We start from the raw sequence: 23,134 nt of genomic DNA, 5'->3' as shown, positions 1-23,134 counted from the left end.
ATGCAAGCAAAGCATTGCGTCTCAAAGCGATACATTGTTCCGCATAGAAATTTGGAGTTTTATATTGTAGGCCTGTAATTCTTAGGAATAACTCACCTAAATCTGTCCAAACAAGAGTCTAGTAGACATTCCGGGTATGATAAAGTTTGAAACACGAAATCATAAATTATAATACTATAAATAACTATAAATAACTATAAAAGATAATAATATAATAATAATACATTTTATTCAGTAATGTAATCAAATAAAAAACACTGAAATTTACTCAGTCGCAGATAGGGGTGCAACGGATCAAAAAACTCACGGTTCGGATCGTTCCTCGGATCAGGAGTCACGGTTCGGATCATTTTCGGATCAACAAAAAAAAAAAATCTCCCCCACTGTAATATCCACAATCTCCCTATTGGCAGGGTGTGGCAGAGTATTGGCAGGGTATTGGCGGGTATATTGGCAGGGTATATTGGCGGGTATATTGGCAGAGTATTGGCAGGGTATTGGCGGGTATATTGGCAAGGTATATTGGCAGAGTATTGACAGGGTATTGGCAGAGTATTGGCAGGGTAACTATTGGCAGAGTATTGGCAGGGTATTGGCAGAGTATTGGCAGGCTATTGGCAGGGTATGGCAGACTATTGGCAGGGTATGGCAGACTATTGGCAGGGTATTGGCAGAGTATTGGCAGGGTATTGGCAGAGTATTGGCAGGGTATTGGCAGACTATTGTCAGGGTATGGCAGAGTATTGCAGAGTATTGTCAGGGTATGGAAGAGTATTGTCAGGGTATGGAAGAGTATTGCAGCAGGGCATTGCAGAGTATTGCAGCAGGGCATTGCAGAGCATTTGCAGGGCATTATTGACGTCCGATCTCTCCCCTCCACTGTACAGATCAGTACACAGAGGGGAGAGAGGAACCGGCGTCATGACATGACACCGGTTTGTTACAAGTGATCGCTCTGTCATTTGACGGAGCGATCACGTGCTAAACGGCTGCCGGGTGTACCAAGATGGCCGCCGCTCCGGAGCAAGGCCAAAGCCGCGGCCTTTCCTATGGCCGAGGCCACAGAGCGCTCCGCGGATCGCGGGTGTCCCGATCCACGGAGGTTGATCCGTACGGGTCACGGATCGATGACGATCCGTTGCACCCCTAGTTGCAGAATTGTCGCTGACAATTTTCCCCACTAATCACTATCGCTCAATTCTGCAAGTGATTCTAATTTATTATCGCTGTTTTCTAGCTGGTCTAAAATCACTTTTGACGTAAAGGGACGCTTTTTGGTTGTCATGGACAATCTCAGGTTTCCAGGCAGAAAGAACAGTATATATAATATAAAACTGCAGGCAGGGCACTGGACAAAGCACTAGGGACAAAAGGGAGGTGAAATGATTTGATACAGTAATGTAATCTTACAGATTACAGTGTACTGTACTGTATGTTATGTTTTTTTTCAATTTTTTAAAATTCCCGCTCCGCTCCCACACGTCGCAACGCTCACAGGAAACAGAGCCCGGAACACAGAGTATCGGGCGGAGGATCCGGCCGCCAGACACAGCAGGGGCACATCTCAGGATCCTGGGGACAAGGTAAGTAACCTGTACAAGGATACTGTGATGCAGTCCCGAGAGTGTCTCGGGGTTACCGCTAATGGTACTGAAATTTAACCCCGAGACACTCTTGGGATTACCGCTAGGGAGGTTAACTAGCAATTGCACCATCATGCAACACTGTACGCAAATTTTTTTTTTTTTTTACACAAATAGAGCTTTCTTTTGGTGGTATTTGATCACCACTGGCTTTTTTATTTTTTATTATATACATGAAAAAAGACCGAAAATTTTGAAAACAAACCCAGTATTTTCTACTTTCTGTTATAAAACATGTCCATTAAAAAAAAAAAAAATTAAAAATCTAATTTCTTCATAAATTTAGGCCAAAATGTATTCTGCTATATGTCTATGAAAAAAAAATCCAAATAAGTGTACATTAATTGGTTTGTGTGAAAGTTATAGCGTCTACAAACTACGGCACATGTACTGGAATTTCCACAGCTATAGACGCTATACTGTAATGTGATCAACGACTAGTAGTGGGACTGTGATAGAGTGGTGGCCAATCTGGCACTAACAGACACTGGCTAGGAAGGACACTAACTGACACTGGCACAGTGATCAGTGATAATAGTGTATACTGACACCGTACTAATGACACTGGTTGGGAAGGGGTTAACATCTAATGGCAATCAAGGGGTTAACAAGTGTAATGTGTGCTGCTGTTACTTACTAATCTGGCTGCATTTCCCCCTGCTTTTCAGGGAGAAGAAACAGCCAGATCGTTGTTTCTGTGTACAGAGAGTTCTGTGTGTTTGTAAATACAGAACTGTGTGTGATTGGACACAGCCGATTAGCAGGTTTCAGACTAAATCATTGGCTGAAATGTGCTGCCAAACTTGTGCTGTGTCCAATCACAGCACGGGTCAGCAGGAGGAGTGCGCATGCTCACCCCAAAACCGGAAGAAGGGCAGTCACATACATGTACATGACTGTACCTTCCTGCCCGCTTGCTGTATATATATACTGTGATGCAACATGTCAGCGGCAAAATGCCTCTTGAAATATTTTATACAGTCAAAAACAATGCCACAGTACTTTAGCTGGCCTTGTAACATCACATTACTATGTTCCAATGATTTCATTTTGGTAGCATTTCCCTTTAACGGAGGCCTTGCTTTGTTACAGCTGCTGGATGCATGAACATGGCTCAGAAGTTCTACAATAGTGCTGTGATGGTTATATAGTATTAGAGATACACTGTCATATTTGACCAGGCTGACATTTAGACTAAGGCCATTGTAAAGAATTGTCAGGATGTGCTTCCTATCCCAACTATGTTTCCAATTTAGTGATATACCTGTATTTGTGGTCCTATCCACTGAAATGAATGGAAATTTAATTGAGCAATTGTCCCCTTCATTTTGATGGGTGTAGTAGTATTTACAACACTGCAATTGTGATCTAAGTGCCGGGTCTTTAATTCTGTCTAGAAGAGAGCTATAGGATTTGGCAGTCATAGTGATGGAAAATAATACACTGGACTATTGAGCTAAGAATGATGTACCCAGAACAAGATTTTGTTGGCTGGATTTTGGCTGCCATACTGGCTCCTGGCTGTCACCTATGTGCCTCATGCTACCTTTTCCAAAAGAACATGGTATTCCAGAAGTTTTGGATACCATCACAATGAGCTCTGTGTACTTCAGTTGTGTAACAAGGACCTGGAAAATGTCATTATGTACGTCTGACAGTGGCTGTTTGTCGCATTTTACCTCATTGCGTTGGAGAAGTGACAAAACCTTTTGGGAAAGATTTGTGTTGAATGGTGCTGATTGTAATAAGTATATATGTGGACGAGAAAAATTATATAGGTCTATGTTACCAAAGAGTTTCTATACAACCTAGTAAATAAACAACGTTTACCCTTATTCTTTCAGATGTGGCAATGTCTATTAGCTTTTTGTACACTCTCTTTTTAAAGCGGAACCAATAGGCCATGGGAACATTTTCCATAATGTGCAGTTAGGTACAACATACTTGCATGTTGATTAACTTAAGCCTTAAATCTTAGTTTTCCCTCCCTGCTCTATTAATGTCACCTTAAAGAATGCAAAAATGTGTACTTCACATGTGCTGTAGGCAGGGTGCAATGAAAAAATTCCACGTACAAAGGGGTGGAGTTTTTTGGCAGATGAGACATACAAAGTCCATTTTAAAATAGTGTGATATTGCTACCCATATAACAGCTGATTGTTCATCCTGTGCAGTAAAAATAACCAACATATTGTCTAAACTTTATTTAAATATATTCTTCAATAGCCACAAAGCATAAAAATCCACATTGCGTACAACAAATGTCTTTGCAAATACAGTTATAACCTTAGACATGTTAGAAAGGACTTCACTACTTGGCATCACAGAGCCAGAGAAGAGCTGGAGGAATGACTAAGGCTGGCCATACACGGTTCGACTCTGAACTGGCCGAGGTTCGAACTGTTAATGGGCAGGCTATATGTAGCAAGTTGATCCATCGATCAACTTGGGTACAACCAGCCTGTCGGATTCTCTTGTGATTATCAGTAGAGGCTGCTATAGCCACTAGTGATAATCACTGTCTTCTCCCAGCAGGGACAGCTTCCCCCGCCCGCCCTCCGCCAGGAGAAGACTATGGCCCAGGAGGAGGGATTCCTCCATCACTGTCCTGCATCAAATTTGCTCCGTGTATGGTCGGCCTTAGCAGGCCCACCCATTAACTGCTTCCTATCCCTTTGTCATTTATCAACGAGAGCAGGCTGAAGTGGTTGTACCGGGATCATAACTGCAGCTAGAATCATGATCCCGGTATCGTTTTTTCTTCAGCCATTGATTCTGCATACTGTAAAAGTAATCCTAGTGATTTAATCACTTCTGGTTTCACTTTTACGTAAAAACAAGTCTTTACCAGTTTGTGAAAGCATCTGATCAAACTGATCTTCATTCGATCAGATGCTTTGAAGGCCAGAGGAGAGGTCTGGGGTCTAATAGACCCCAGCTCTCTCCATAAAGAAGACCTGTCATGGCCCATGCTTTCACAAGGAAGATTTTTTATCCCTTGTAATAGCAACAAAGTTGATCCAAAAAAATGGAAAGGTACAATGTTAAATTTTTTTTTTTTTTAATTATTAAAAAAATGTAAAGTACCTCTGCCAAGGCAAACACAGGCATTTGTCTTGCATGCATATGTGAATGGCGATCGCACCACACATGTGAGGTATCACCATGAACATCAGAGTGAGAGCAATAATTCAAGCACCTGACCTCCTATGTAACTCTAGGCTGGTAACCTGTAAAGGCTATTAAAGCATCATCTATGGAGATTTTTAGGTACCGTAGTTTGGTGTCACGCCACAGGCGTACGCATGTGTGACATGTTAGGTATTTGTTTAATCGGTGTAACATCATCTTTTATTTTTTACCAAAATGTTGGGTATTATATTGTGTTTGTGTGTACTAAAATTAAAGTGTATTTTTTCCTGAAAGTTTGCGCTTAGTAAACCGCTGCGCAAAGATTGTGTGACATAAAAAAATTGCAACAACAAGCATTTTATTCTCCAGGGTCTCTGCTTAAAAAATATGTAATGTTAGTGGGTTCTAAGTAAATTTCTAGCAAAAAATGCAAATCTTTCAAGGTATTAGAGAAATGGCAAGGTTGGTCCAGACTGGAACTGGTTAAAGACTAGACTGCCTGTAGAAAACCAGTTTACATGTTATCCCTGTGCCTGTGTGGGTTTCCTCTGGGCACTCCGGTTTCCTCCCACCCTCCAAAGACATGCTGGTAGGTTAATTGGCTTCTGTCTAAAATTGGCCCTAGTATATGAATGTGAGTTAGGGACCTTAGATTGTAAGCTCCTTGAGGGTAGGGACTGATGTGAATGTACAATGTATATGTAAAGTGCTGAATAAATTTACGGCGCTATATAAGTACCTGAAATAATAATAACTACAGGAGGGGGGCAAATTCAAGTCCAGTTACTCTGCATCAGTGTACAGGAAGCTACCACATAAAAGCAAAGTTTAATGCAAGATCTGGAAGAAATACACAGCATATACCAAGATTCAAGTAAGAGGGCGCATACCTCTTTTATTTAGCCAACAATTGCTTATCCCAGAGTTCAGCTTTAAAATTAACCCCTATAGAGCTTAAACCACATTGAAGAAAATAATACACAATCACAATCAGACATCAATTGACAGGTAAGACATGTACAATTTAAAAAAAATGCAGGTCACTGTCCTAGAGGAAGTGTCTCTGTATTTTTACGCCAAAGAGACTTTACCAAATTTGGCTAAACAGTTTGATTTATATAAGTAACCATATATAAAGCTAATGCACATAGATTTGCAAGGCATCACAGCCCGGAGCTATTGAGGATTTCTCTTGTAATGCAATAAAATAATAATTTTATGGCTTGTCCCAGGCAACAGGTTTAATCCATCATAGAGATCCTATCCAGGAGACATGATACTTGTGCTAATGCCAGAAAGCTCACTTAGCTTACCTTCATTTTAGCTCTATATATTCCACTGCAGTCTGATTTCATAGACCTTATCACATTTGAGGTGGATGGGCCTGCTTAATTGTACTTCTATTATTTTCTCTGTCTCTTCTGAGTATGCCACATTCTTCATTCCTTTTCTTGCTCCAGTAGGGGAGTTTTGTAAGCTGCAGTGCACAGTGATGATGAAATTGTGCAAGTAGGCTTTACTCAGAGGTATGCTTTAACCACTTAGGAACCAGCCGCCGCAGTTATACTGCGGCAGGTTGGCTCCCCTGGGCGAATCGCAGTAACTGTAAGGAAGCCGCTTCAAGAGCTGTAGGGGGCGCGCGCGTGCCCATGGCGTGACGCTGGAGTCAATGCACGTGGCCAGCGGGCGCGATGCCCGCCGGCCACCTGCGATCGCTCCTGACACAGACAGAACGGAAATCTGTCAATGTAAATAGACAGATCTCCGTTCTGTCAGGGGAGGAAAGACAGATCTCCTGTTCCTACTGTTTACTGTTAACCCCTTCCCTGCCAGTGACATTTATACAGTAATCAGTGGCTATATTTAGCTCTGATCGCTGTATAGATGTCAATGGTCCCAAAAAAGTGTCAAAAGTGTCCAATCTGTTCGCCGCAATGTCGCAGTCCCGCTAAAAATAGCTAATCACCACCATTACTAGTAAAAGAAATAATAGTAATACAAATTAGATTTATGGCATTTTTATTATTATAATTTTTTTACTAGTAATGGCGGTGATCAGCGATTTTGTAGACGCTATAACTTTTTCGCAAACCAAACAATATACGCTTATTGCGATTTTTTTTTTTACCAAAAATATGTAGAAGAATATATATCAGCCTAAAAATATTGGGGTTATTTATTATAGCAAAAAGTACAAAATATTGTGTTTTTTTCAAAATTGTCGCTCTTATTCTGGTTATAGCGCAAAAAAATAAAAACCGCAGAGATGATCAAATACCACCAAAAGAAAGCTCTATTTGTGGGAAAAAAAGGACGTCAATTTTGTTGACGCAATTGTCAGTTATATTGACGCAGTGCCGTATTGCAAAAAATGGCCTGGTCATTGAGCAGCCAAATCTTCCGGGGCTGAAGTGGTTAACCTCCCTGGCTGTATGATTATTTCAGATTTTTGGTGCTGAAAGCGGTACCATTATTTTGCATGGAAATTTGGAGTTTTATATTGTGGGCCTGTAATTCTTAGGAATAACTCACTTAAATCTGTCCAAACCAGAGTCTAGTAGACATCCCGGAAGTTTGAAACATGAAATCATAAATTATAATATAATAAATAACTATAAATAATTATACCAAATAATAATATAATGTAGCGCTGGTAGATTTCTAATCTACCGCTTATAGGTAAATTTAATGGGTCATCTGTGCTATACATTGTTCAGGTTTAATCTAATGTTAGTTTAGCCTCTGTTCCAGCTTGGCTGTGTTGCGTGCAGTTTCACATTGTGCCTGTGAGTGTCGTTGTCATCGTGGGTCAATGTTGGAAAGCAACAAGCTGAAGTGTATGAGTGCTCTTCTGTCCCGGAGATAACTCGGCGGAGGTGGTACTCCGAGTTGCATTCTGGGAGATAGTATTTATGGGGCAGACGCCATATTTCGGGTAGCTTTTTGCCTCGTGGCCCTCTTAGCCTAGAGGTATGTGTCAGTGAGTGCTATCTCGTAGCCCTCCGGCTTGGAGGGTTACGCCGCTGCAGCCGTGCAGGTAGGCCCAGAAGCCTGTCTGGGGCCTGCTACTGCTGGGATGGTCCTGTGCTGTCTGTCCTGCGGGAAGAAGCCAGACAATTGAGTAGAATCCAGGGGAGGACCCATCTTGGAAGGGACCATGTGGAGTGCTGGTCTGGAGAAGGGCCTGGTGACTCAATTGGAGGACGCATCCTAGATTGCCCTACCGCACAAGTACTGCCGGGTCGGCTTAAAGGTTCTGGTACTGTGTTTACTATTCATCGAAAACTACTACGTCCTGTGGCAGAGGATTGTATGAGTTTGTCCCACCAAAGTCTGTGGCAGAGACTTTTTGTTCGTGCTGCGTTTCGGCTGCTAGGTCAGTGAGAGAAACCTATCCAGGAGGGCAAAGATTTAATCCTAAACTGAGGATACATCCATCCTAAAGATTTAAATTCCTTAACGCTACGCCAAGAAAAGGTATTTGAACACCCCTGCAACTCTCCTTCTACCTCTTTCCTGCTACTTCTTCCAGTTATCTCCATTAAAGCATTGAAAAAGTACTTAAGTGACTGGTGCCTACATAGCCCCTAGACCCGGTGTTGGTGAAATTACAGGTAACAAGGTGATGGTAACAGCCCACTTAAAATCAGCAGCTCCACCGTAAGTTAGTGCTACAATAATAATAATAAAAATTATTCAATAATGTAATCAAATCAAAAACACTGAAATTTGCTCAGTTGCAGAATTGTCGCTGTCATTACTTTTCAGTGTTTGATGATGGATCTCCCCACAAATCACTATCGCTCAATTCTGCGAGTGATTCTAATTTATTATAGCTGTTTTCTAGCTGGTCTAAAACTGCTTTTGCAAAGGGACGGTTTTGGTTGCTATGGACAATCTCCAGTTTCCAGGCAGAAAGAACAGTTTTTATAATATAAAACTGCATGCAGGGCACTGGAGAAACCACTAGGGACAAAAGGGATGTGAAATTATTTCATACAGTAATATAATCTGTAAGATTACAGTATACTGTATGTGTTTCACTTTTTGAATTTGGCGCCGTTCTCCGTCCCTGTGCGTCGTAACGCTCGCAGGGAACAGAGCTCGGCTCCGTGATGAATCGAGCGGAGGACGAGCCGCTCACACTGCGGGGAGACATCGCAGGATCCTGGGGACAAGGTAAGTAAGCTGTACCTGGATCCTGCAATGCAGTCCTGAGTATGCGATGTCCTCTGCCCAAATCATCCGCCCAATGTATTACTGTTCCGGGCTCCGTTCCCTGCGAGCACCGTGATGCATGGGGGCGGAGCCCAGCAGTAAATTCAAAAAGTGAGAAACACATAATACATACAGTACACTGTAATCTTACAGATTACATTACTGTATCAAAACATTTCACCTCCCTTTTGTCCCTAGTGCTTTGTCCAGTGCCCTGCATCCACTTTTATATTATATATACTGTTCTTTCTGCCTGGGAACTTGAGAATGTCCATAGCAACCAAAAAGTGTCCCTTTACGTCAAAAGTGTTTTTTCACCAGCTAGAAAACAGCGATAGTAAATTAGAATCACTTGCAGAATTGAGCGATAGTGAATCATGGGGAAATTCGTCATCAGACACTGAAAGTGACAACAGAAACAGGTCTGCAACTGAGCAAATTTCAGTGTTTTTGATTTGAATACACTATTGAATACATTTTATTATTATTTTTGATAATTATTTATAGTTATTTTTTATATTATAATTCATGATTTCGTGTTTCAAACTTTATCATACCCAGAATGTCTACTAGACTCTTGTTTGGACAGATTTAGGTGAGTTATTCCTAAGAATTACAGGCCTACAATATAAAACTCCAAATTTCTATGTATAACAATGTACCGCTTTTTACCGCTTTGAGAAGCAATGCTTTGCTTGGATTTTAACATCATTTTTAATATGCAAAGGTATGATTCCAGAGTTACTAAAACACCTTCAATTGCACGCCTGCAGTTTCCTTATATATCAGGAAGATACTTTGATTTTGATGACTGTGCTTATTGTGGTGGCTGGATGGATGGCAAGATTGACAGTGAAGCATCTATACAATGGGTAAGGGAGCACTTGGACTCTTAGTTCCATGGCATTGAATGAGTGAAATTTGCACCTGCCTAAACTACAGTACCTACCAGGGCTATTGAGCTCAGGACAAGAAAATGGTATAAGTTTTTAAAGTAGAGACGTTGGTTTGATACCGCATCCACCAAAATCTGTGTTCCCAGCCTGGTATGAGGGAACCTGGAGTAACATGCTACTGGAATAGTATGGCACTGCAGCTAAATGCCGTCTACACACGGGCGGACTTTTCGACCAAACTTGTCCGCCGGAACGAATCCGTCGCACAATCCGACCGTGTGTGGGCTTCATCGGACTTCCGATGGACCTATTCGGTCAAAAATCAGACGGACTTTAAATTTGAAACATGTTTCAAATCTTCCCGCCGGAACTCCGCCGGAACCAGTTCCTATCGGGAAAGCCGTTCGTCTGTATGCTGGTCCAACGGACCAAATACGACGCAAGGGCAGCTACAGCACCTGCCCGCAAGAATGTTTCCTAGCGCGATCCTATCGCGCTGGTTCTCGGCGACAGGGTACTATACATCTTGCGCTCGCTGCAATAGGAAAAACACCTTTTCCTATTGCAGCGAGCGCGAGAAAGAAGCGACAATGTCCCTTAGGTCTGGTATGGATTTTAAGGGGACCACCCTACGCAGAAAAAACGGTGTGGGGTCCCCCCAAAATCCATACCAGGCCCTTATTCGAGCACGCAGCCCGGCCGGTCAGGAAAGGGGGTGGGGACGAGCGAGTGCCCCCCCTCCTGAACCGTACCAGGCCGCATGCCCTCAACATGGGGGGTGGGTGCTTTGGGGAAGGGAAGCACTCTGTCCCCATGTTGATGAGGACAAGGGCCTCTTCCCGACAACCCTGGCCATTGGTTGACGGTGTCTGCGGGCGGGACCTTTAAGAAGGGGGTCCCCCAGATCCCGGCCCCCCACCCTATGTGAATGAGTATGGGGTACATCGTGCCCCTACCCATTCACCTGGGGGAAAAAAGTGTCAATAAAAAAACACACTAGACCGGGGCATGATGGGACTGTGACGTCATAAGGGGTGGGGTCACAGGGTGACATCACCTGGTGACCACGCCCCATGCCTATATAAGTCGTTGTGCACCGCTCACACGGCATTACAGCGGGAGAGAGCATCGTTTCAACATCGGAAGAAGAGAACAGGGAAGGAGACGACTGAGAAGACTGGGTCACTGCAGAAGAACTGGAGAGCGGCAGAAGAACCGGAGAGCGGGAGAAGAGGCCGGAGAGCGGGAGAAGAAGCAGGAGAGAGCAGAAGAGTCGGAAGAAACCCCCGGAGCTGCCTAATAAATTAGTTTAAAAACCTGTCTAGTGTGTTTTTTTTATTGGCACTTTTTCCCCCCAGGTGAATGGGTAGGGGTACCATTACCCCATACTCATTCACATATGGCGGGGAGCCGGGATCTGGGGGGGCCCCCTTATTAAAGGCGGCTGCCGGATTACGATAAGCCCCCCGCCTGCAGACCCCGACAACCAACAGCCAGGGTTGTCGGGAAGAGGCCCTTGTCCTCATCAACATGGGGACAAGGTGCTTTGGGGTGGGGGGCTGCAGGGCGCCCTCCTTCCCCAAAGCACCCACCCCCCATGTTGAGGGCATGCGGCCTGGTATGGTTCAGGAGGGGGGGCGCTCGCTCGTCCCCACCCCCTTTCCTGTCCGGCCGGGCTGCGTGCTCGGATAAGGGTCTGGTATGGATTTTGGGGGGACTTATGTATTATGTAATCAATTATGTCATTTTTCTTCCCACACATAGAGCCTTCTTTTAGTGGTATGTGATCACCACTGCGTCAATTTTGAAAAAAAAAATATTTTTTACTTTCTGTTATAAAATGCACCCAATAAAAAAATGTAGAAAATCGAATTTCTTCATAAATTTTGGCCAATAAGTATTCTGCTACATTTTTTTGGTAAAAAAAATCCCAGTAATCGTTCGTTTCCACGAACGTAATAGCGTCTACAAACTATGGGATATATTTATGGAATTTGTATTTATTTATTTTTTCATACTAGTAATGGCGGCTATCAAAAAAATAGAACTACGATATTACGGCGCACATTCTGACACTTTTGATACTTTGCCTGAAACCAGTGACACTAACAAACACAGTGCTCAGTGCTAAAATATACACTGTCAATGTACTAATGACACTGGCTGGGAAGGGGTTAACATATAGGGTGATCAAGGGGTTAACTGTGTGCCTAGCCAGTATTTTTGTGTACACAGTGTGCTGCTTTCACTAGTCTAAGAGATGGATTCTAGTCCCTGCTTTGCAGAGACACAAAATACATCCCCCGCCCCGCCCTGTCAAAACTGAGATATGCCTTGTTTACATAGTCATATCTCAGTTTTTTGTGTTTTACTGGCGATCAATGGGTGCCGGAGGACATTAAGTGCCCGGCACCCGCAGATAGGCTTCTGCTGTGAATTATCACAGCAGAAGCGGCCCACTGGTGGAGTGCCTGTGCCTAGGGTGACCACATTTCCAAACTGCCATTCAGGGACAATTTTGCCAAGGACCGGGGGGGGGGGGTTTGAATGTAGTTTCGGGGTTGGCAGGATTTCGGCGGCGAAAGTAAGTATAGGCCCCCTCCCTCAGTACAGACCCCTCCACTAACTATAGACCCCCTCCCTCAGTACAGACCCCCCTCCACTACTTATAGACCCCTCCCTCAGTACGGACCCCCCTCCACTAATTTTACGCCCCCTCCCTCAGTACGGACCCCCCTCTCCACTAAGTATAGGCCACCTCCCTTAGTACGGACCCCCCCACTAACTATAGACCCCCTCCCTCAGTACGAACCCCCCTCTCCACTAAGTATATACCCCCTTCCTTCAGTATAGACCCCCCTCCCTCAGTACAAACCCCCCTCTACTAACTGTAGACCCCCTCCCTCAGTCTGGCCCCCTCTCCACTAAGTATAAGCCCCCTCCCTCAGTATGGACCCCCCACTAACTATAGGCACCCTCTCTCAGTACGGACCCCCTCTCTCAGTACGGACCCCCCTCTCCACTAAGTATAGGCCCCCTCCCTCTGTACGGACCCCCCACTAACTATAGACCCCCTCCCTCAGTACGGACCCCACTCTCCACTAAGTATAGGCCCCCTCCCTCAGTACAGACCCCCCCACTAACTATAGACCCTATCCCTCAGTACGGATCCCCCTCCACTAACTATAGACCCCCTCCCTCAGTACGGACCCCCCTCCACTAATTATAGGCCCCCTCCCTTAGTACGGACCCCCCTCTCCACTAAGTATAGGCCCCCTCCCTCAGTACGGACCCCCCTCCACTAACTATAGGCCCCCTCCCTCAGTATGGACCCCCCCACTAACTATAGACCCCCTCCCTCAGTACGAACCCCCCTCTCCACTAAGTATATACCCCCTTCCTTCAGTATAGACCCCCCTCCCTCAGTACAAACCCCCCTCTACTAACTGTAGACCCCCTCCCTCAGTCTGGCCCCCTCTCCACTAAGTATAAGCCCCCTCCCTCAGTATGGACCCCCCACTAACTATAGGCACCCTCTCTCAGTACGGACCCCCTCCCTCAGTACGGACCCCCCTCTCCACTAAGTATAGGCCCCCTCCCTCTGTACGGACCCCCCACTAACTATAGACCCCCTCCCTCAGTACGGACCCCACTCTCCACTAAGTATAGGCCCCCTCCCTCAGTACAGACCCCCCCACTAACTATAGACCCTATCCCTCAGTACGGACCCCCCTCCACTAACTATAGACCCCCTCCCTCAGTACGGACCCCCCTCCACTAATTATAGGCCCCCTCCCTTAGTACGGACCCCCCTCTCCACTAAGTATAGGCCCCCTCCCTCAGTACGGACCCCCCTCCACTAACTATAGGCCCCCTCCCTCAGTATGGACCCCCCCACTAACTATAGACCCCCTCCCTCAGTAAAGACCCCCCTCCATCAAGTATAGATTCCCCACCTCAATACAGACCTCCCCCCTCAGTATAGACCCCCCCCCACTGAATACAGACCCCTTCTCCATCAGTATAGACCCCCCTAAGTACAGAACCCCCCACTAAGTACAGACCCCCCCACAGTAGTACAGTACAGACCCACCACTAAGTAGAGAACCCCCCACAGTACAGACCCCCTCTTACACTTGTGCTAGTGGAAAGGTGGGTGTCAGAAACGTGCTGGGGGGCACTTTTTACCCTATTCCTGATCACTGTCCCTGTCCCTCTTCTGTCTATCTACATACACACATAATATAAGCTTAGAACAGACCTCAGATCAGCACCAGGAATGTATAGCGGTGTCCCTCTTCCCTCTCCGTGTACTTGTAGCCAAGGAGGGGGAGGCGGCTTCGGTCTGCTCTGCGGTACAGGGCAGGGAGACATCCAGCAGAGCTGCGGAGGTGGTAACAGCTGATTCGTGTCTTTGGGGCTGCCGCTGCCCCCGCTGACAACCTCGACGGGCATTGTGGAGAGCGTTCGGCGCGGAGGAGGAGAAAGTTAACTTCTCTTCCGCTTTGCATGCTGGGCAGGGTCGCGCTGTGAGGTCACTGGTTGCTAGCCGCCAGGTATCAGGTGGAGCTGGAGGCAGAGCGAGCACCAGCGCTATAGCGGGGTTTGCTCGCTCTGTCAATTCCATTCCGGGACACTGTATTGTCCCGGAATGAAGGTGCCCGGGACCCGGGACAGACCTGCCAATTGCGGGAATGTCCCGGGCAATCCGGGACACGTGGGCACCCTACCTGTGCCCCCTGCAGGCACAAGTCCAGAATCATGTATATATATGTGATCCAGCACACAGCTGCTGCCCTGTAGCAGTAAAACTGCTACAGGGTGGACGGAAATGGTTAAAACGGGGGAATAGTGTAATATTTTTCAAGGTGCAAAGTGAGTGAATGTTGGGTGAATGTCTCAACAAATAAATAATATGACCAGTACAGTAAAGCAATTTCCCATTGAAGACCAGATGTTGGGTGAATCCTGTTTCATGTGATATTCACATGAAACAGGAGGTCTGCCCACCACTTCAAAAATTAAAAGCCAGCAGCTACACATACTGCAGCTGCTGAATTTTAATAATAGGACACTTACCTTTCCTGGAGTCCAGCGATGTCACAGGTGAATCTTGTTTGCTGCTATTTTCAATGGGAGAATTTTGCTAACAAAACAAGCAAAAAAACTGTGATAAGTAAAGGCAATGTGGAAAAACAAATCTTGTTTTTTTTTATTTTTTTTTTTAATATATTAATAAATATAGAGTTAACACTTTGCATCAGCCTAGCTTAAGAGAGAACTTCCAAGAAAAAGCTGGAGACTTCTTTGTAACCAGCAACTGTTGAGATAATGATCTGCAGTATATAATGTACAGCAAAGCTCACAAAAGTTAGCCTTCTGTAACCTACAACATTTTGTGCAGAGTGCATTAGTAATAAATATGTAAAATAGAGCACAGCTTACAGAGGAGAGCACTCCAATGTACAGTATGTCACATACAGCCTTTTTTTTAATAAGCTTTTATTGATAGACCTTAGTTTGTCATAATGATGTTTACATTTCGGGGATACAAAATAAGGTAGTACTGAGTATTACCAGGGAGGCAGACTTTTTAGGCTAGATGTTTAAATTTCCTTACTGTTGATTGACACACTACTCTGTTGAACAAGGTCCTGCTAAAACAAAGGTCCCCTGGCACCCAATGCATAGATGCCAAAGTGTGCCCCCTTTTTTCTCCCCTCATGAATCATTCTTACACACAGCACATAGAGTGGACAGTCTGGTGTACCCAAAAGTACCACCTTTTGGTTAAAGCCCAACTCCACAAAACCTGGAAATTCTCCTTGTAGTGGGGCTATGCATGCACTGCAATGGCTAACTGCTTGCTCAGTCTAGGTGGTAGTAAAAGCACTTACACTTACCTGATCCTTCACTCCCCCGGCAGGCGATGTTCCCCCATGATCCAGTGGTCGAATGTTCCTCAGCGTCCTTATGTCCAGTACAGGGCTATGATCCCTGCATCAATCTAGATGATGTCAGAGGACCTTAGACCGTTGGAACATGGGAGAGAGGAGGCTGCAGAGACCAGTATAGCAGAAGCAGAGTGGGCGCAGGGAGAATTCTCAGGTTTTCTGGAGTTAAAGTATTTGTATGTACTTGTATGAGAAAATACCCTGTTCTCTTTGTATTGCTTCCTTTGTGTGAAATCCCTGGTGTTCCTGCTAGTCCCCTTGTTTTCCTATTAAAAATTGATCACTCTAAGCAGGAGAGCACACCATGGTCAGTTCTATACTGAGAGCTCAGTATGCTCTCCTCCAATGATTAGACCTGTCCTGACATGCCCCCACTGCACAGCCATTCAGTGGGAAGCTAAGTATGCTGCTGCTTCTCCTCCCCCCAGCTCTTAAGCAGCTGAGAGCAGAGGGAATGTGATCACTTATAAAAAAAAGGGAAAAAAGGTATTTATAATGTTTTTTTTATATCTATACACAAATGTTTTGCTTTTCATTTCTATTTTAAACTGAATGGGTTGTTTTACAAGGTGATCGTTTACAATCACTTTAAGCTCTAATGGAAAAGCCCTGGTCCTGCTTGCAGGGTGTAGAATTATTTTTTTAGGGGTTACATGGTTGTTGGCATCTCATCGTCCTGGGAACGTGAGGTTTTCTTTCTAAACTCTCCATAATTTCACAAAATCCCATAATCCTTCATTAACACTAATTTTTAGCTTTCTACAATGAAATGGTTTCCTTCCTTAGAGGCCTAGCATGCCCAGCAATTATTTATGTGTCATTAACAGACTCTAGGAATTTAGCATTCCCTCCCTATCATTATCACCATTTACGCATTAATTTTTTAATATAATTATAACAATAGACATCTAATACTAAGATAAATAATAAAAACCTTCCTAAATTTTAGCTACTGTCAACACATGTAAAATTTAACACATACAAAATTAATGGTTTCAAACTAAAGCGGTATTAAAATGATTGTAAAGCTTTCATTTTTTTTAATTAAAAAATAAACATGTCAGTCTTATCTGCTCAATCATGCTCTTCAGCGAGTGCCCCCATAGAAATCCGCTGCCTATGGGAGGCTCAATCCCACCCTCTGATCCCTCGCCACAGAATTTGATTGATAGCAGCAGGATCCAATGGATTCCGCTGTTGCCAGTCTACCCTGTGAGGAGGGAGAAAGCGTACACATCTCTGGATCAAGATTGGGCTTAGGTAAGTATAGGGGGGAGACCCTGTAGTACAGATGTTTTTTTTAGAATGCATTAAGGTAAAAAACCTTAAAGGAGAAGTATATCCAAAGCTCATTTGGCTGTATTTCTCTTGTGGATCACAGGAGTGTAGTTTGTTCTGCACTCCTGTGACCCGTTTTCAGCAGACAGCAGGCTGAGGTCACAGAGCCAGTCCAGGTTCGGGAAAAATTGTGACCGTATGGTCGGGATTCGCCCACAAGCCTGCATCGGCACCCAGCTCAGCCTCTTAGTGAGCTGCTGAGAGCCTGAGCCAGCCACTTCCGCCCTCTCCACATCACTCCAGTGAGCGCTGAAGGGGCAGAGAAGACAGTGGTGACTGACAGTTTGGTGTTTGATTGTGTGGTTAGAGCCTTTGACCGCTCGGCTTTAGAGCCATCAGGGGATAGATGCAGCCTCGGACTGATGCTGCATCCACCTAGGTAAGTATAATTCTAAAATAAAAAAAAATGCCTGTATTTCTCTTTTAATGTTTTTGTAACCACTTTAAACCCAAAAGCAAACATTTATTATATTGCAGCTTACCAATTCTTAGATGTGATGGCTGCAGTAGTTTTATTTTTTAGCTTTCCCTCCTTTATTTTCACCTGAGGATCCTGCCAGTAAGTCTGCTGTTTTTTTAAAAAGAACAATCTTTCTTGCAAATGTTGCAGTTACAGGGATGAGGCAAACGATTTACCACTGACAGGAGTACTTACAATGGTCAGCTTTTATTTATTCATGTGAAACCTTTATCCCCCAAAGAAAAAAACTGTTGCTGTAATTGATTATAAAGTGTTAGCTGGAGTTTGGCTTCAATTTGTTAGTGCATCTAAATCTGCAAGTACATCTAACACTCCCCCCACCCCCCCCCAGATTGACAGTGTCCCCCCTGCTGACAAAGCCTCAGGTGACCATGCTGCTTATCCACATTCTCAGTTCACTGGGTGAGCATTGTCACCCAATTGCTCTTGGCAGGATTACCAGTTAAAAATAAAGGAAAAATACCTTAAAAAAATACTTTTGGTACAGCTGATCCTGAACATGAACAAGCAGATCAGGAAAGTCAGAAGTTGTTTTATACATACTTGTTCCAGGTCAGTGACTTAAAGGATCGAAGTGAAAAGGTCAGCATTACATCCAGACAACTAGCATTTTCAGAAGGCAAGCCCAGCAATGGCAGACTCTATGTTTGTCTCATTAGAAGTTCCCTTTAGGGGCCGTTCACAGCACAAAGACATGCTGGTAGGTTAAAAAGCGCCCTGAGGCGATTCAGTTCGCATAGGTAGCGCTATACAAGTCACTCATTCATTCATTCATTCATTCACAAGGCAGTGTGCATCAGCACACCCATTCTTCATGTGCATTAGGCGGCCTTTTCATTTTGAATGTGCTTCCAGTGTACTGTATGTGTGACAGCACTGGACCAGTATTAAAGGAGTACAAAACAACAAGGAAAAAGAAATTCCCCCAAAAGAAGGCAATTAACCCAAACACAATCTGCCAAAAAACAATAAATTTATTAAGCTACAAAACACCACACAAGGTACAAAAATAGGGCAAGATAGGGAAGATATCAATGACCAATTTAAAATAGATAACGTTATCATTAAAAACAATCTATTTTAAATTGGTCATTGATATCTTCCCTATCTTGCCCTATTTTTGTACCTTGTGTGGTGTTTTGTAGCTTAATAAATTTATTTAATTGCCTTCTTTTGGGGGAATTTCTTTTTCCTTGTTGTTTTGTATGCCTTATAAGGCAACCCAAACTGCATCCAATAATTCTGTCGGATGAATATCTGTTCTTATTCACTACTTAGATTCTTTTCATTGGTGGTTGATCCAGGCAAAACCTTTTCTTTCTATAGGAACAGTATTAAAGGAGGTGATCTGGGCTGTGTAGCCCTTCAAAGGGGGCTTGTAATCAATAAGGATGTTATGTAGGTGAGCCCAATTGGGGTCTCAGGCAGGCTGCTGCCTCTCTGAAAGCGACACTAAGGCGCTCTGCAAAGTATTCTTGGATGGGTGTAGAGGCGTGCTTAATAAAAAGGTTTTTCACACTTGAGGTTTTATTTAAGAAGTTTATGTTGACAGTTCATCTGTGATAAGTAAACCCAACGCGTTTCAGAGGAAAAGCCTCCCCCTTCATGAGAGCTGCAGTAGTAGATGTGGTCAGAACAGACCTGGAACTGAGAATAAGATAAGCATATGGGCTGTTTGCTGCTGTCAGATAAAATACCGGCATGTACTTACAGTTTACTGTGTTCTGGCAGCGGTATAGGGACTTCTTGCCCTATTTTCAGAACAATATTGAGTTTTATGAATGAATAAAAGGCTTTCTCTGATTGGCCAAGTGGAGAGACAGACAGATGACATCATAATTTTCCTCTCCATCATTCAGAGAAAGCCTTGTATTCACTGTAAAAATATAAGGCTCCCTGTGAACGGCTAAACAGTGCTTAGCCCAACTAGATTTTGTTCCGGGAACAGGACAGGAAGTCCCTATCTTGCTGCCAGAACACAACACTGTATACTACATGTAGCTGCTGATGCTACATACAATTTATACAGCACTGACAACTGGTACATGTAATAGTTTGTTTGGGCCAGCTTGACCCAAACAAGCAAAGTTGGAGTTAGGCTTTAAAGAATGGCAACACATTGCAACACGCATACACAGTGCAATGCTATGCATTACCATACCACTCATGTTGTGAAGGAGCCTTGAAGATCAAAAGGTAATCCCCTGATATGCTGAGTAGCAAAAGTTCTGGCTGAAAAAGACTACATGACACTTTAGGTACAAGTTACATAATGTTTTTTTTTTTACCTTCAAGCTGTCAAACATGTCTCCTTGAGGCTTGAAAGTAGTTTCATACTCATACATCAAATGTTGCTTTACAAGTTGGTACTGGACAAGGAATAAACTTTGCAAATTTCTATAACAAAATCCTCTAAGGCGATTACTATATCATTTACAGACGTAGGCTAGCATTGCTCTAGCTGTTTAGGGTTAGGGTTACAGTACATGTCATGGCAAAATAACAACAACAGATTCAGTACATGCCTCCCATAAATGCACATTTCTCCATGTTTTTCCCTGCAAAACACTGCAAACACTGAGAAATAATTAAAGAAAATCAAGTATATAGGTGCTGCCACCTTCCCATATAAACATGACTAAGGACTAACATCCGAAACGCGTAGGCTGTTTTACAGCTCTGTACATGTATTTACTAAAGGAATACTATTTTGGATGTCATCCTGAGTGCCTGCCATCCCTTTCCTTATACTGAGAAATAATTGTAGATCTGCTAGAAATCCAGTGTGCTCCTAAATTCACCGAAATGCTAACCAGCTTTGTTAGACCTGCCTGCTGGACTACAGAATTTCACCTATCCCCCCCACTCCCCTCTGTCGCACTCCAAACTCATGAATTGATGTATTTCTCATAAAAAACAATTGCAGGCATGGTCCCTTGTCATGATGGCCACCTGAGATCTCAAGAGATTTCAGCATCCAATCAAACAACTGTCTAACTTTAACAGACTCCTCTCCATCTGTAACAGCACAGTGCCACCTACAGGCTGAAAGAATACCTGCACCTGCCTACACTATGCTGCTAGATTCTTAAGAGCCTGCTCACACAATGTAAGAGCTCATGCACACTGCAGCTCAGAGGAGTTTAAAGAAGCGGCTCCTACAGGCTTTTGAGCTCTTATTTTTTTCTGCCTAGAAACTCCCCTATATGCTAGCCAATGTGTCCATGCACATTATGGCTTTTTCAGATGTTTTCAGATAAAATGCTCCTACAGGCAGAAAAACCCCCACCAAACTCGCATTTTTTAAAATAGCTAGTGCCCCAAAGAGCTCAAAAGAGCTAAAAAAAGAAGCTCAAAAACACACAAAACGTTTGTTCCAGCTGTTTGTTTAGTTAATACAGTGGTTAAGAAAATACTATCTAGGCAGGTTTGTGAAAAAAACAACGCTTATGCTCAAAAAAGCTCAAAGAAGCTCAAAGGAGCTTGAAGAAGTTTGAAGGAGCTCAATAAAAAAACCTGCGCAAGAGCACAAAAAAGCACAAGCTTCTTCAAGGTGAAATAAAAGCTCAAATTCATGTAAAAAGCAGCTTTATTTTTTAGCTACAGTGTGCATGAGCCTTAAGGGTAATTTACTAAAGGCAAACAGGCTGTTCACTTTGTGGGAATTTTCACTTTGATGAGATGAGGTGAAAGCTCTGCTAACTTGCATCATCCCAACATATGCAAGCAAAAAAATGTTCCCTTTATGTGATTGGCTATTTGCAATATTACCTGCTTTCATTAACAAAAACCGAGCTGTTCCAATTTTCCACTTGAAAACCCACTTTAACAACTTAAACTAATTGTTGAACAAGGTGCAAAATGTGCATTTGCACTTCATATGTGCTAATTCACAAGCAAATGTGTTTGTGAAGCCATTTTACACAAATCAGAAATTCTCGAATCATGTTGGAGTGCTAAAACAGGCAAAAATAAAATATACAAACTCTTTTAGTGAATAACGCCATTAAATGTAACCATTTGTTGGCTATCATCTCATTAGCAGCACCTTGATTTTAGTGACAAGTTGCTAAATCGCTCAGTTGCAAGAAGTTAGAATTGTGTTTTCAGCTCTGTTAACTTTTTCTTATAACTTGGAATGTTTTAAGTGTTCCAGCTATAGGTGCCATCACATGATATTCTAGTCTCATTTTTTATCAAGGGAATTAATGTGTTATTAAAAAATATGTTCACATACAAATGCTAAAAGCAATACTTGGACAATCTGTGAACAGCTTAAGGCCAAAATGTTTTTTTTTTAAGTATTCTATTACATCTACTAAACCAGTTAAACCAGTAAACAGAAAGCTGCTAAAGTATGTTTAATTTTGTTATTTTAATTGTTTAGTTAAATGTGACTTATAAAGCAAATGGTCATGAATTTGATACAGTGGGACAATTATATTATATCCTGGGATAGCTGGAGAAGAAAGGAGGGGGATGTGAAGTACACAGAATGCCTCTCTCACACTGTGCATGAGATAAGGAAATCACCTATCACTCTCAGCAAGGGTGAAGAAACAGACACCTATTTCTCTGTGTGTCTGCTTTTATCTTACTGAAGAATGATAAGAGGATTGCTCAGAGCTGGATTAACTCTTTGTGGCAAGATTGGGCACAGTTGACATGACATCCTCTGCTGTAACAGATATGAGTCTTAATTAACCTCCCTGGCGGTTTTCCCGAGTGTGGCTCGGGGTTAAAATTCAGGACTATTAGCGGTAACCCCGAGCCACACTCGGGATTACATCGCAGGATCCTGGTGTGGCTTTACTTACCTTGTCCCCGGGATCCTGCGATGTCCCCCGCTGTGTCTGCGGGCTCCGTCCTCCTCCGAAGCCTCTCCGTGCCAGGCTCCGTTCCCTGCGAGTGGCGCGACGCACGGGGGCGGAGCCTGGCGGCAAATTCATACAATTGTAAAAACATAACACATACAGTACTGTAATCTTACAGATTACAGTACTGTATGAAATAATTTCACATCCCTTTTGTCCCCAGTGCTTTGTCCTATGCCCTGCATGCAGTTTTATGTTATATATACTGTTTTTTCTGCCTGGAAACTGGAGATTGTCCATAGCAACCAAAAAGTGTCCCTTTATGTCAAGAGTGGCTTTAGATCAGCTAGAAAACAGCGATAGTAAATTAGAACACTTGCAGAATTGAGCGATAGTGAATTGTGGGGAAATTTATTTTATTATTTTTTTTTTTTAATTATTTATTTTTATTTATTATATTATAATTTATGTTTTTGTGTTTCAAACTTTATCATACCCGGGATATCTACTAGACTCTTGTTTGGACAGATTTAAGTGTGTTATTGTTAAGAATTACAGACCTACAATATAAAACGCCAAATTTCCATGCAAAATAATTGTACCGCTTTCAGCACCTAAAATCCGAAATAATCATACTGCCAGGGAGGTTAAAAAAAAA

General features: G+C 43.3%; 1 protein-coding gene across 1 annotated transcript in view; it reads left to right on the top strand.

Annotated features, from left to right (window-relative positions):
* WNK4 (WNK lysine deficient protein kinase 4) overlaps positions 1-23,134 on the top strand; it is a 486,906-nt gene that overhangs the window by 179,491 nt on the left and 284,281 nt on the right. The window lies entirely within an intron of this gene.

The sequence above is a fragment of the Aquarana catesbeiana genome, linkage group LG12 (assembly GCF_042186555.1).
Source record: "Aquarana catesbeiana isolate 2022-GZ linkage group LG12, ASM4218655v1, whole genome shotgun sequence".
NCBI classification, from domain to species: Eukaryota; Metazoa; Chordata; class Amphibia; order Anura; family Ranidae; genus Aquarana; species Aquarana catesbeiana.
The sequence above is the reverse complement of the archived record's forward strand: the minus strand, read 5'-3'. Positions and strand labels throughout refer to the sequence as shown.